The sequence below is a fragment of the Phalangium opilio genome, unplaced genomic scaffold, assembly GCF_054372755.1.
Source record: "Phalangium opilio isolate 3A_F unplaced genomic scaffold, DU_Popi_V2 ptg000045l_1, whole genome shotgun sequence".
Taxonomy (NCBI): domain Eukaryota; kingdom Metazoa; phylum Arthropoda; class Arachnida; order Opiliones; family Phalangiidae; genus Phalangium; species Phalangium opilio.
Window position 1 is genome coordinate 3,003,946 of NW_028324168.1, and position 16,040 is coordinate 3,019,985.

At 35.3% G+C, this 16,040-nt stretch overlaps 1 protein-coding gene across 2 annotated transcripts in view; it reads right to left on the reverse strand.

Annotated features, from left to right (window-relative positions):
* The window catches only part of LOC149676717 (uncharacterized), a 105,227-nt gene that overhangs the window by 30,511 nt on the left and 58,676 nt on the right, over positions 1-16,040 (reverse strand). For both annotated transcript variants that reach the window (XM_089838350.1, XM_089838351.1), the window contains exon 3: positions 10,895-11,052. The gene's annotated coding sequence lies outside the window, so the exon portion shown is untranslated. The remainder of the gene's footprint in view (positions 1-10,894; positions 11,053-16,040) is intronic.

The window sequence follows — 16,040 nt, forward strand, 5'->3', positions numbered from 1 at the left end:
ATATATATATACACACACACACACACACAATTTTTTTTAGAATCCAGAACCGTACACCGTAATGTATGTTTTTAAATTTAGCGTGGGAGTCAAGCTCGAGTATTCACCGAGTTAAGCTTTAAGAAAAGAAAAAAAACCTAGGAGATGGAATGATTTAAAACTTAACTTCTGAATAAGAAATTCTCTGACATAAAATGGGCGTTAACTAAAGTTTAAAAACTTACAAAAAAAAATTAAAAAAATATCTCCAAGTTTCCGGTTGAGTCAAGATCTTGTTTCAGAGATAAAAACGAAATAATACTCCTCAATTCGTAATATTTTTTTTTTTTTTTTCAATTCACGAAATTGGAAAAAAAAAAAAGTTTTATCTTTAATTACAAGCGATTAATTAGAAAAAAAGAGAAAAGAAACGTGTAATTAAGTAATTAATTGAAGTAGAAAGGGTTACTCGCGATTATTTCCTTTTATGAATTATAGATTACTACACAAATTAATGTATTAGACCAGGGATAGATTTAATTTTATAAGTAGGAATGGAGAACGGTCAGTATTTACTTCAGTCCGACTCAAAGCCCAATATAGAGCCCCTCCCTCCAACACGTAACGAAAAGTTTAAATTATCTTATTGGCTCACTTAAACTACGTTTTGATGACGTTGCTGACGAGGACGGCGAAAATACGTAATTCCTTTTTACCTCTGCCGCTATGACCCGCCTCTTCTTTCATACCCCCCCCCCTAAGTCCCGTGGAAGGGGGTCCGGGACTTTGACGCGAGCCCACATTACTCTGTTCTCCATTCCTACTTATAAAATTAAATCTATCCCTTATTAGACATTAATTCAAGAGTTAAATTAAATAAATAAATGCATAAAATAAAATGTTCATCTTTTCAGCCATTATGGTAGATTAACTTAAAATCAGGTGGGGCGAATTTATTGTAAGAATTTATATGTTAATTTAATTATAAGGATATCAAACATCCTTGTAAAAATCATAAATAAATAAATCATAAATCTCCATGTTTTTCAATTTAGGAGGAAAGGTTCAACAATCGTTTATCTGGAGAGAGACGCATAGAGGGAGCTCCTAACTTATTCCACGAACAATATAACCAACCCGAGGCTTAGGAAATAAATATATGTTAGCTCATCACTATATAGCATACAGGGCGTTAGGTTGTACAACAGGTGATTCCTCTATTTGTTTTCTATATAATACATAACTAGTGAATTAATACCTTCTAGGAGGGGCCCACCTTATCTGGGGGCCATATTTCCCGCCTTTTCTCATATATTATTTATGATGGTATAACGATAATGGCGTAAATCAAGGCAGTGACAACAGATGGTCGCTCGCAGGCTCCACGATGCAGCCAGCTAGTGAGTGCCCTCTTTTTTTTTATCAAATATTTTTCTATCGGCAATATAAAAATAAAAGAAAAAAACTTTATTCTGGGTGACTTTTTTCCCACTGTGGGTATTAGTTTCCATATCGAAGAAGGGACCCTGGGACAGGCAGGGTTCGCTGGCAATCTGTTTTCGCCGTAATAGCGTGACCGGCATACATTACTGGGTCTTGGAGAGGAGCTTTTTTACTTTACTTTTGGGGGCCAAAAGGTCCTAAGTCAGGGAATGTATGAATTTCTGAACTGATCTAAAACGGACTTGTCAAAAGACTTCAAGAAATTTCAACTTGAAAACCTTGTTTAATATTGTTAAACCTTCAAATTAGGCGCGAGATAAAAAAATCACACATGTGCTTTCTAATTTGGCGGGAAAAGATAACGCACGTGCTTTCTCATTTGGCGCAAAAAAAATAAACGCACGTGCTTTCTCATTTGGCGCGAAAAAAAAATATACGCACGTGCTTTCTCATTTGGCGCGAAAAAAAATATACGCACGTGCTTTCTCATTTGGCGCGAAAAAAATAAATAACGCACGTGCTTTCTAATTTGGCGCGAAAAAAAAATCACACACGTGCTTTCTAATTTGAATTCAGATGTAACACGTCCTGAAAGTTCTTGAGGAATTTAAACTTAACGAAATTAAAGTGTCAAACGTCTAACTCATCAACTCTCTAATTGAATTGCCATCAAAGTTATAATTTCTAAATTGCATTTCCTATCGAGAATTCCTCAAACTTACGTTCTTTTACCTCTTAACCTTAGCAATAACCCATTACAATTTTTGCAATATCATACACCTTGATAGCCTTGACAAATACTACCAAATCCAACTGAAGTACACCCTATCTTCTAACGTAAAATACAACCTATCGTTGAAGTAATAGCCAGGAGTGGTAGATAAGATTGTCCTTATAGTATTATATTGCGTGTTAACGATACGGACGCGACAGGGGAATTGGATAATATCGGCGGCGGCTTCCTCTTTTACAAGTACTTGGTTCGATTCGGGGCGTGCCAGGTACTTTAATGCTCGACTATCTCTTTATCTCTATTGCCCTAACGCACCTCTGATTGATATGTTATGCTAATACGAATAATGGATTAACTATAAGTCCAATACAAATAATCTCGTCCCTGACGCACGCACAGTGACAATGTAGAGGTTTTTTTTAATAAACAACTGTTGATTAACCTTAATACGATAAACAGTTGAACTTAGCGACAATTTGAATTTTCAGAATAGAATTCCGTGAAAAGTCCAGGCTTCTCCCTAATTTTTCCAAGGCTTATCCCTAACTTTTTCCAAGGCTTATCCCTAACTTTTTCCAAGGCTTATCCCTAACTTTTTCCAAGGCTTATCCCTAATTTTTTCCAAGGCTTATCCCTAATTTTTTCCAAGGCTTATCCCTAATTTTTTCCAAGGCTTATCCCTAATTTTTTCCAAGGCTTATCCCTAATTTTTTCCAAGGCTTATCCCTAATTTTTTCCAAGGCTTATCCCTAATTTTTTCCAAGGCTTATCCCTAATTTTTTCCAAGGCTTATCCCTAATTTTTTCCAAGGCTTATCCCTAATTTTTTCCAAGGCTTATCCCTAATTTTTTCCAAGGCTTATCCCTAATTTTTTCCAAGGCTTATCCCTAATTTTTTCCAAGGCTTATCATTAATTTTTTCCAAGGCTTATCCCTAATTTTTTCCAAGGCTTATCCCTAATTTTTTCCAAGGCTTATCCCTAATTTTTTCCAAGGCTTATCCCTAATTTTTCCAAGGCTTATCCCTAATTTTTCCAAGGCTTATCCCTAATTTTTCCAAGGCTTATCCCTAATTTTTCCAAGGCTTATCCCTAATTTTTCCAAGGCTTATCCCTAATTTTTCCAAGGCTTATCCCTAATTTTTTAAGGCTTTTCCCTAATTTTTCAAGGCCTTTCCCAATAACAGGAACTACAATCACTGAGATCCCTGGTATAATTTAACAAGTCGTAGGTATAGCCTTTGGTAAGCCCAGCTCCGTCCATATATGGGTTAGAACTTAGCCATTTGAAACTATGTATACTTATTGGGCCCCCTATGGAAAGGGATTTTGGGCTTGGAGAGAGAGAGAGAGAGAGGGTGGTCCGTTGGAAACCTCTAACCCCTGACTGTCCTCCAATCGATGAGGGTACAAAGGCAGTTTGTTGTGTCAATTTGGTTCTAGTAATTAGAGTAGACCTACCAGAGTGGATCTCTCTAATGAGCTATTGGTAATCATTGGCTTGATGTATGGAGATTTGAAAGGCATTCCCCTAGGTGGAATTCCCGCCGTCTTAACTACTGGGGACCCCCCTAACTGCTAATGACGTATTCCCAATAGGGGGCGTTATACGCCAAAACTTAAGCCTTATTTTAAAACTGCGTATAATATAAATCTTAAAAGGAATATAAATTATACAGATATGTATCGATTTTGTTTAAGAAAGAGGATATTTATGCAACGTGTCATGTAAACAACATAAGAATATTTTAATCGAAAGTCTTAACCATCCTATTGCGAAATTAAACCCTAAAATTTATAAAAATAAAAAGAGTTAAACAAGGGGCCAATCACCAAGTGTAAAACCATTCTCCCCGCGCTTTATCAACAGTACAGGGAAATTTGAGTTATTAGCACCTCGAAATTGTTGAAGGTTGGAAAAATAAAATCCTTGAATATTTTATACAAAAAGAAATGAAAAACAAACGGAACGAACGAACGGTGGAACCAATTTTTCAATTCACAGAGAGATCGTAATTTTCTCGCCGATCTAAATATTGACAAATGGGGACCCCCCACTCGTATCATATACTTAGGCTAGCGCACCTTGGGGCTATCTATATACAGGGTGTTTCTGATAAGTCTGCATGCATAAATTAAGGGGTTGATGTTCTTTGGGAAATCAATTTTGAGTCGAAAATGTAGTAACTTCTATCTCCATTTTGATTGCGCTAAGGGACACTGTTTTCGAGTTATGATTTTCAAGAGTGTTTTAGGGATGACCCCTTAATTAAATTAGAAATAATTGTCTTAAAATCAGTTTCTTAATTAAATTTAAGGGGTCATCCGTAAAATACTCTGAATGCAATCTTAACTCGACAAACAGTGTCCCTTATAGGGCAAACAAAACGGTCCATTTTAAATGGAGATAGAAGTTAAAACATTTTCGACTCAAAATTAATTTCCCAAAGAACATCAACCCCTTAATTTATACATGCAGACTTATCAGAAACACCCTGTATATACATTTTATACGACTAGAATTATTAAAAACCTTAGAAAATTTCTAAGATGTATGTGGGTTCAAATTAAATATTTAAAAAGAGGTTTCTGGTACTTTTTATATACTATTAAATATTAATGGATGGACACGTAAAATAATTCGCATCTCATTTTGATAATATTGCGACAAGTTTCAAAAGAAAAATAAAACCTAACCCATTTTATGAGTCCCCCCCCCTAATTTCCCAAATTAGTAATCGAAAGAGATAAAAAATTATCATTCATTATAACTTAAAAAGGAAACTAAAATGATATTACAAAAAAAAAAATTGTGAAATATTTAGCGATAATTTTCAATATTGGAAGATGAAAAATACATTTCTTTGAAGTATTAATTAAAAATCATGAACTTACTGAAATATACCACGAATAATAGAATAAAAGGGACTTATCAGGATAGAATTTTTTTAATCGAAAGAGGGTATAAAATAGTGAATATATAAATTAAAACCACGTTTCCATCTACAATATTATAGAAGATAATAACAATTAAGTTTACGTAATAAACACTACACGTTAGGCTCTCCCACCAAGCCGCTATTGGACGAATCCGCCAGACGGTATTAGTCCAATAGAATTTAATACCAAAGCATGACGTCATTTGCTTCACAAAATAGACCATTAATTTAATAACACATAGGGTGGTGGCTTGTAATTCCGAACGCTTCTAATTCCGAACAGTTTTTTTAAATTGATTTTTCTTTTACTTGCGAGGCTTTAGACCGTGAAAAATAGGCTTAAATTATGCCTTGATTCATTGTCTATCCGAAAAACATCATTTCAAATCCATATCTAAAAGTCAGGGAACGATGTGACACGAAATAAAAATGTACCTAATTTGCGAATTTAATTTAATGTCAATTAAAGGGAATGCCGACCCTGATGCCTCCGAAAATAAGGTTTCATTTTCTTCAGATAAATCAGAGGCAAATAAACTCAATTTCAGCCAAAACGTCAAGTTTTCCCCCACAAAATAAGCATTCGTAACGAAATTTTGGCTCAAAATTAAATTAATAAAAGAATATTTATAAAAACCTTTGCGAGCAGCTAATTCCGACCACTCGAAACAACACTCCATTAATCATAAATTATCGACAGTAAAATTAAATTTAACGCTATTAAACGACATGGTTTAACAGATTAGTTATCCTCGATAATACGGCGATACGTTTTCCCGGGCTTTTCAAGCAGACAACTTTAGTTTAACCCGGCTAGCGTAAAGTCCCTGTTTCCTTCCCTCCCCGCCGCGGCGCCGTCACTCGTACTCGTACACTATTCCGCGATAAAAAAAAATAACGGTTCAATCTCGCGCCAAGTTTGAAAATTTGCGTTCGCGCGTTTCAAACTTTTGCATAAACGGGTCGCTAAAGGTTTATACCTACTTGAATATGGAATATGACGATCAAGGTAATGTAAATCGCTGTTGCATTTATTAATAATCTTTTTTATCCTATTAACCTACGAGAGATTTAAAACTTGAAAGCGAAATTTATTATAGAATTAACGTCCCAAAACTTAAGCCTTGGTTAGGGAATTTTATCCCGATTCACCTAATGAAAAAAATATTTCAGTTTTAGATAATCCCAATTTAGCATACAAATGAGATAGGCGCTGAAGTTTATTTCACCATAGTTATACCACATTACAGGTGGTGGTGTTAAAAAACCACGTAAAATATCCGGCTTAATTATGAATGGGGAAAAATCTATTTTGTGCCATAAAAATAATTAAAATACAACCAGAAACAAGGGAAAAATATATGACGCGACAACTAAAGATTATTTATTATAAATGATAAAACTAATAGTTATGTTACCGGTTACTGTCCAGTTACAGCTTACAATATTTTTCCAGTATTACTCGAACTTAAAGCATAGCGTTGGTTCCAGTGGACAACTTGACTTTCCTTACGAACTCCAGTTTTGGCTTGGGAAAGCTAGAGGCATTTGTGGGCGGAATTTGTACGTGCATGTATAAATCCCGCCCACTAGCCTTTGCCAAGCCAAACCCGGAGTTTAGAAGGAAAGTCCCCTTGTAAGGGATCCACTGGAGCCGCGCTAGTGTTAGGTTCGTGCACTCAGGAAATAAATTGATTTCATGAAACATTTTATCAGTTAAACTAGCAGACTATTTTACATTGGAATCGGGGCTAGGGGTCGGGAAGTGCCCCAAAACTAAAATAAGAGCTACACAGAAGTACTTTGCCTTCAAAAAACCCTAAAATAACTCGTGTTTTTAAAAAATCCGGTTTAATCCAATAAAAACCACTGGTCTGGATTTTATTCAAATTATCCGGATTTTTGCCAACCCTGTAAGCAGGTTCGGTAATTAGAAGCGGGGGTTCGGAAATTAGAAGCGGGGGGTCGGAAATTAGAAGCGGGGGTTCGGAAATTAGAAGCGGGGGGTCGGCAATTAGAAGCGGGGGGTCAGAAATTGGAAGCGGGGGGTCGGAATTGAAACCCCCTACGTCGGAATTACAAGACATCAGTTCGGAATTGGACGCCACTACTAGAAATGGGGAAATAGATATTTCTCCACAAGTTACCGGTAATTTTGGCTCAAAATAGGCTCAAAAGTAGCGCAAATGTTCAAGCTATTTGGTACAATATCAAATATTTCTCATAACATTATACGTGTGTCATGTTTCAATCGATTTTAAAAAAGTGTTCGGAATTACAAGCTACCACCCTACCTTCTTTAATATTTTAGATAGAGACAGTTTTCAATTTGAAAAATATCAATTATTTTACACCCTCCATCGATTAAAATAAATAAATAAATAAATAAAGATATCTGAAGCACGGTCCTTTCCTCAGACTAAACCTGGCCATAAAATAAAATAAACAAAAATAAAACTCTCCTTCAAACTTAAGTCGCCTTTAAAAATAATCATGACGATACGCATTTAGAATCGAGCACTTTTCCTTAATGGCCAACATTTAACTGAAGTAAACCCATCTCCTATATTATCTCATTCTCAGACACGACAACTTAACCTTACACCACTATTAAACCCTAAAAAACCAGGCGCATCCAGTAAAACCCACTGTCAACCAATCTTGCAACTCCCTAACAGAGTAATGGCAGTTTCCGAGCTGTGGCTGTATTAAAGTCTACATACAAATAACATAGGGTGCTACTAGTCTAAACAACCCTCGCCTACGAAATAAATTAGAAACGATTATTGCTTTTGATAGGGTAGTAGTAGTATATGGCCGACGATAAGTTAAGTTTTCGTATTCTTTTTAATTGGGGGAAAAAAAAAATAAAAATAAAGCCGAGGCTTACTAACGGGCCTTGGCAACGAATGAAGCCCTGTAGAAAGTGGATACATCACGTGGGAAATATTGAGGGTACGATTCCTATCTTTTTTCCTCTGTTTCTCAATGGTCTAATATCTTACTGGATGACTTAGAAGACAAGATCAAAAAAAAAAAAAAAAAAGTTCCTAAGGAAGGTGCCTCAATATCAGTGTCATTCTTAAAAAAAATACGAAAGCTTTAATAGTTCGTTTCTTTCTTTCAAGAAACCAGTTTGACAAGTAAAGGAGGATTAGACATAGTTATTACACTCTTCTAGAAATTTTTTCTTTTTTTTTACTTAAATATATCCTGAGTTAAGATTTCTGTAAGTAAGTCGAAATTTATGGCTCTTTAGTTATTATAAGGGGGTTAGTATAGAACTATGTATCCATGGAACGTGTTTAGTATAAGTAATTAATGACTATAATTAACTTTAATTTTATGGAATTATTCATGAAATATCAATCTATCGATTGACGATATCAAAATATATATTTCAAAGTTCCGGTTGAAAATTTTCAATTTGAATGAAAAAAATATGAGGGGGGGGGGTTATAATTTTTGATGAAATTGAAAATTGGTCTTCGATTGAGTAAAATGACCTTCAGAATTATTTAAGGGTAGTGGTGTGTTCTCGCCCCACGTTTTTTTCAAATCAGGGAGCTTCTATAAAGTAATTTAAAATTAACTATAAGTTTAAAACACTAAGTTGCTTTAAAGTATCTACAGCTATATAATATTTGACCATACACTTTCAAAGGGGTCCAATGGTCAAGAGTTCAAAAAGCGCGGAACAACCAATAGAAAAATAATTAAAACCCATACATTTAACCCACCCATTATTTAAAGGGTCAAGAGTTCATTGTATAGAACACCACAATTAAAAATTAACACCCATAAATTAACCCCATTATTTCAGGGGGTCAAGGGTCAAGCGTTCAATGTGCACAACACCATCAACCCCAGAATAAAATAAAAACCCACGCATTATTTCAAGGGTCAAGCGTTCAATGTGCACAACACCATCACCCCAGAATAAAATAAAAACCCACGCATTATTTCAAGGGTCAAGGGATCAAGCGTTCAATGCGCAGAACACCATCAACCCCAGAATAAAATAAAAACCCACGCATTATTTCAAGGGTCAAGGGTTCAAGCGTTCAATGCGCAGAACACAACGACCACTAGCAAAAAATAAAAAACCCACGCATTAGTTGAAGGGTCAAGGGGTCACGAGTTCAAATTATGGCACATACACCTCTGTAAAAAGAAAAACTGGACCATGAATCGAAATTCTATTAATACTTTTTTACGAAATTTAAAACCCTTGTTAATAGAAAGTTAAAAACAAAAGATTTACAGAAAGTAGAACCCTCTAGAGAAACTTTCACAATAAAAGGGAATAATAAAATCCCTATCAAAAGGACTGAAAGAGAAAAATCTAATCCCTCAACTAAAAAAGATAAAAATAAAAATAAATAAAAAATTGTGCAAATAGAAAAAGAACTATCAGAAATGAAAACCCATCCATATATATTTTGCGATGCGAATGAAACAATATAACAGTAAAGCTTTCAAAAATAAAATAAGAAAAAAAAAACAACACGCGGGAAATACAATGGCCGCTGTAAAATTTCAGAACCTTTTCTGTAATTCCTCATTCTCCCCTTCCCCAATAAAAAATATAAAAATCGACAACAAACATACACACAAAAAAAGATGTGATTATCTAGCATCACTCGAGAGCATCCTACAGTATATTTCTCGATAATAGAATGTTTCAATTCAAAAAACCCACCCGGGGGTTAAATTTCATTTGAAACTATAGTATCGCTATTATCATCTTCACCACCTGTCCAAGGCTTAAGAGTCATATTAAGCCTTGGTTGAAGTATCAGAGCTATTCATTAATTTCTAAGGGCATTGTTTTGCCAACAACAACTTAATAAAATGTGATTATCCAGTATCACTCGAGATCATCCTACAGTATATTTCTCGCTAATAGAATGTTTCAATTCAAAAAACCCACCCGAGGGTTAAATTTCATTTGAAACTATAGTATCGCTATTACCATCTTCACCACCTGTCCAAGGCTTAAGAGTCATATTAAGCCTTGGTTGAAGTATCAGAGCTATTCATTAATTTCCAAAGGGTATTGTTTTGCCAACAATAACTTAATAAAAAAAGATAAGTTGTTTTTTGAGGGGTAATGTTTACAACCTTTCAATTTAAAAGAATTCAAAAGAAGGAATTCAAAATTTGGAAAAAAAAATAAAATAAAAACCTGTACAATAAAATTTAACAGTGAAGGAAGAGGTTGTATAAATTCGAAAAAGTTTTATCAACGCCTTTCGCCACTAGTTTTATTTATTATTTTGATGATGTCATTCCCGTAAACGAAAAATAACCAACATTTTTTTTTTGGGAGAGGGAGATAAATTCAAATTGAAAAAACATCCTTTTTAAAAAATAAAATAAGAAATTTAGTTAAAAACAAAGTCCGTGATTAAAACGCAACGCAGTTTGTTAATAGAAGGGTCCAATCACATAAAGGACTGCGTGAAGCAGCCCCTGTCGCTAAAGATACCCCGAATACTAAATACCTACGTCAACTTAATCCATTATTCAAATTCATAATAAAAAATATTTAAATAAATAAAAACAACCAAGTCAAAACAAACCCCTATACGAGACGAATTTAAATATATATTTTACAAGCACCGACCCAAATACCATCCCACTCAACTAAATAAAATGCGAATGATTCATAAAACTATTTTGAATCACGTTCGACGCAACGCAATCTTAACCTAAGTTGAGATAAACTCCGCCTAACTTATCAACAAAATTACACAACTAAAAGAAATAAAAATAAAGATAAGTAAAAAAGTTACCTACCAAGTCTGTCTGTCAACCATGAAACTCCAATCAAATCAGACGTCTACTACATTGTGTCCACCCTTGATTGATGCTCTATTACCGATGTCGTTAATTTATAATTATGAATTTTCCGTAATTTAAAATGGTTTTGTGGTCAAAGTATGCCAAGGATATACCTGAAAAAAATTACAAAAGGTTAATAAGGTGTTTTCAACATTAATGTTTAACAATTTAAAATCTATTCACGATAAGTGAATTTTTCTTTTAACCAAATGCGCTTTATAATTACCACATAAAAATGGATTACTATCTTTCAATAAAAAAACTCGACAAAAAATGAAGTTTCAAAACAAAACCATACATGTCAACCTTCGCGAGTTTTTGGATATACTCCCTGATATCCAAGTAGGGGTCCTTTTCATTCAAATCACAATTGAATTAGAATTAATTTAGGACCCATGGTTGATTACACCCTTTCAAAATTTTATCACGGTAATCCTTGCGATAACCTCGATTTTAAACTAAAACGGGAGTTAATTTACCACCAAAACCCACGCGTCTGTCCAAAGCTATACACAACGCAACCCCTTTTTGGGCTTCTTAAAAAAAATCTTACAGAACATGTCTTATTGATAAGATAGGTCGTAAAATATTACCGAGGTTGGTTGGCTCCGAGGGGGTAGACACTTTGAATCTCTGTGTACACCTGAGGAGTTCAAAAGAGTTCAGCTTTGACAGTGCATTGAGTTCAAAGCCATCGGAACTCACAATTCTGCTTTGACAGTCCATTGAGTTCAAGACATATTGTGCACCAGAGTTCTGAAGTGTCTACCCCCTCGGTTGGCTCAAATTCAAAATCATTTTGAAATTTAACAGAAGAAAAATAACGGTTATGTTGTGTTACTGCTGCTATTCCCCAGTAAGCCAAGGCTTAAGTTAAGTAATAACTTATATTTACTAAAGTACTTGAAAGTTGAATCTTGAATCTTGACTTGAGCCCAAAGAAGAAAAAATTAAAATATATATTTTCCATTTGAATAGACGTTATTTCAAAATGGTTCAAGGTTATATAGACGTTTATTTTTAGGGGGGGGGGGCATATGTAGCGTCTGCAACTGCGCAAAAGGATTGGCTTTAGTTTTCGTTATTAGTATTTCTCTTACTTACATATATATATTTAAATATCAAATGACTTATACTTAAATGGCTAAACTTTGGCTATGTACTTTCACACAAAACCAGTTCCATAACCACATTCACCAAACCACGTGACACAACTAAATAAAAAATAATAAATTTTTACGACTATTGACCCATAACTAACTAAATTAAACAAACTTTGGAACTTAATTTAAGCCAATTTCAGTTTAAGAAGTTTTCAAGTTTACAACAACTACATTGAAATAAAATACACACAATACTACACATATATAAAACTTTCTCCTTTCTCGCTTGAAAACATCTCACTCCCCTTTGCTACAACTACCTGAATACCGTTGTATACGCAAACAAGGTAGGTAAAACTTGGCAGACCAGAAGAAAAATGCATAAAAATCTTTCCCTATTCAATATGCGCAACTCGAGGCTTACTAACATTAAACTGCGCAGTTCTCCCGTATTACGGCTAACTTGAGTAAGTTAAAGGAAAAGTACAGGAAAACATAACATTATATCAGTATTACGGCTAACTTGAGTAAGTTAAAGGAAAAGTACAGGAAAACATAACATTATATCAGGGATAGATTTAATTTTGGAAGTAGGAATGGCGAACAGAGTAATGTGTGGGCGCGCGTCAAAGTTCCGGACCCCCTTCCACGGGACGGGGGGGGGGTGTATGAAAGAAGAGGCGGGTCATAGTGACAGAGGTAAAAAGGAATTACGTACTTTTCGCCGTCCCCGTCAGCAACGTCATTCAAACGTAGTTTATGTGAGCCAATAAGATAATTTAAACTTTTCGTTACGTGTTGGAGGGAACTAACCGTTCTCCATTCCTACTTCTAAAATTAAATCTATCCCCGGTTATACCTTAAAAGAACGGACTTTTACAATGTTACGTTGCCTAAACTTTCCCTTTAATATACAAGTACACACATTCAAAGAATACCGACGACTTTCTTAGGCCTAAAAAGTAGGGGGCAAAAATATGTCTATGAAATAAAATTTCTCTTTTCAAGATTTTCTTTCTTTTTTTTCGCCCATACAAGTCATTCAAAACGCAACCATTCCGTTTCTCGGGGTTCAACCAGGCGACTAGCTTCTTGAAAAAGGAGCCCTGCCACCATAGAAAAATACATACGAGAAGGTAACCCCGGGTAAGGTCAACCATAGTTTGCATGGCTCAAACAGTAAAGGTTATACAAGCATTCCCTTTCCTAACCACTGCAAACTTGGTTAGGTTCAACTATACTACCACTATACCGGAGTTTGAACTAAGTTTTTATAATACCGACAACTAACAACACCTGCCACCGTATTTTTCAACAAAAAATAAAATCACGGTTTTCCGAGAAATGTCTGTAACATTTTACAAAACCTTCAATTTATAATTTTAGCTAAGTTAAAAAAATATTCAATGATGCGGGTTTGGTTAAGAGTAATTTCAAATATTTAAATTTTAAATAAACCAATTAATTTTGACCCCTTTGACCTTTGTTTTTATAGGGGACATCAAGAGATGATAATTTCAAGGTTTTAAAAACAAACTCGGAGTTCTGATTGGTCGACAAAAGAAGGTTGAAAGATATAGAAGCAAGGCCTAGCGAAACCACAAAAAACGTAAGTAAAAATAAAATTTGACCCCTAGCTTGAGTATCTTGACCTCTGCTTAGTTTTATATTAAACATGGGACACAAAGAGCTGATAATTCCAAGGTCTAAACAAACGTGCAGCACTGATTGGTTTGACCAAAGAAGCTTAAGAGAAATAGAACCCAGACTTTCCGAAACAACGAAAAATTTGACCCCTAGCTTGACCTCTGCTTAGTTTTATATTAAATATAGCACACCAAGATATGACAATTTCAATGTCACAACAACGAAGAGCCGAATCTGATTGATCGACCAAAGGACACTAGCGAGAAAGTGAAACCAAACTTTGCTAAATAAAACGCACCATATAGTACGTGTCTCACTTTCCGTTATTGTCAATTTACTTCTGCCTCTATTAAATCCACTTCAATCAATAACCGAATCTGTTCGTAATCAAGTGATGGAATCCAATCTGATATATAATCCATTATTACAAAACACCGCAGCCAGCTTTTATATGGTTAAGAGTTCCCCTATGAACATCTACCACTATATCCAACAAGCTCCCCGCTCTTCTTGTCTTTTATTGAAATTTTAATAAACCTCACAAAACACCCTACATAGACCTTAAACTGACCAATAGTATACTTTGATAAAGTACAAAAACCCGTAGAAATAAAGTCAAGATAACTTGACAATACCAAGGTAAGTTTGTATCACTATATTAGATTGTTTGACCTCTATGGAAGTTGATAACCGTACCATGGAACGAATTGTGGGGATTAGATCATCCAAGCGAGAGAGGGCACCCATGGGAACGAACCGGCGGGACCCCACGGATACAAAACCCGCCCCTACCCTGTTCATGATGCAACTATGAATGCAGTTTAAAGCCGCGTGAAATGGAGTTTCAATTATCGCCCTATTTCACGTTCCCCTGAACATATCTGTTATATATTTCAACCTGAACAACATTCATGGAGGGACGTTCATGTAACAGGGTTCTTACAAATTTCACTTGATTTACAGAAAATGTTTTAATGTCCCTGCAGTTTCTTTGAATTTTTCTAGAAATTACTTCAAAATCCACAAAATTTCTATGTATTTTATAAATAAAAATAAATACCCCCGAAATTTCCACGAATCCCACTACAAATACCCCCGAAATTTCCACGAATCCCACTACAAATACCCCCGAAATTTCCACGAATCCCACTACAAATACCCCCGAAATTTCCACGAATCCCACTACAAATACCCCCGAAATTTCCACGAATCCCACTACAAATACCCCCGAAATTTCCACGAATCCCACTACAAATACCCCCGAAATTTCCACGAATCCCACTACAAATACCACCGAAATTTCCACGAATCCCACTACAAATACCACCGAAATTTCCACGAATCCCACTACAAATACCACCGAAATTTCCACGAATCCCACTACAAATACCACCGAAATTTCCACGAATCCCACTACAAATACCACCGAAATTTCCACGAATCCCACTACAAATACCACCGAAACTTCCACGAATCCCACTATAAATACCCCGAAATTTCCAAGAATCCCACTACAAATACCCCCGAAACCTATAAATAGCCTAAAATCCCTACGAATCTTCCTATACCATAATTTTTTTCAGGTTTACCAAGTATATAAACCCTGTAAAATCAATGAACATACGGTAAGGGAAAAGCCAAAACGTCTGTAATAGTAGTAACAACAAAAGCCCCTACGCCACAGCATTGTACGTATTAATTCAATTAGAACGAACACTACCCATCGTGAATGATCCCAAGTTTCCAACTTTTAATAACGCTTCATTGACCACTAAAAGATGTAAAGAGGGAGGAAGGGCATAATATAATGAAATCCAAGAAGCATAAAGCGGGAATACGCCCATGCATCGGCCACGCACCCATCTCTAACCCCCCCCCCCGTCCGTAGACTGAAAGACCCTAAACTCCGAGGGTAATTTTTAATACTCTGTAATAACACACTCCCCCGACATAATAACACCCTGTCTATTATGTAAAAATAATATTAATTTTTTTTGTACCCAGCTACATTCGTGGTCATACTTGAGATGAGTTTCAAATATTATTATACGTGAGATGTTTTCACGAGTTCTTTGAAATACATAATTGGATACGTAACATTCCATTATTAGCTAGGTATTATCAAAAGTATTTTTAATCTATTACCAAGAAGTGATATCTAGTTTATTAGGGAGAAGGTATAAATTCGCCACATTTCTAGCTTTATCTCCAGTCCAAACGTATAGTAGTTCCGGAGTTAATCCCCGCCTCTAAATTACAACCAGCATTATCTCATTGGTTCTTGAAAACTCGCATCAGCGCGACGCGAATGACGAAAATTACGTATTTTCCGACTGAGGAGAGACGAAATA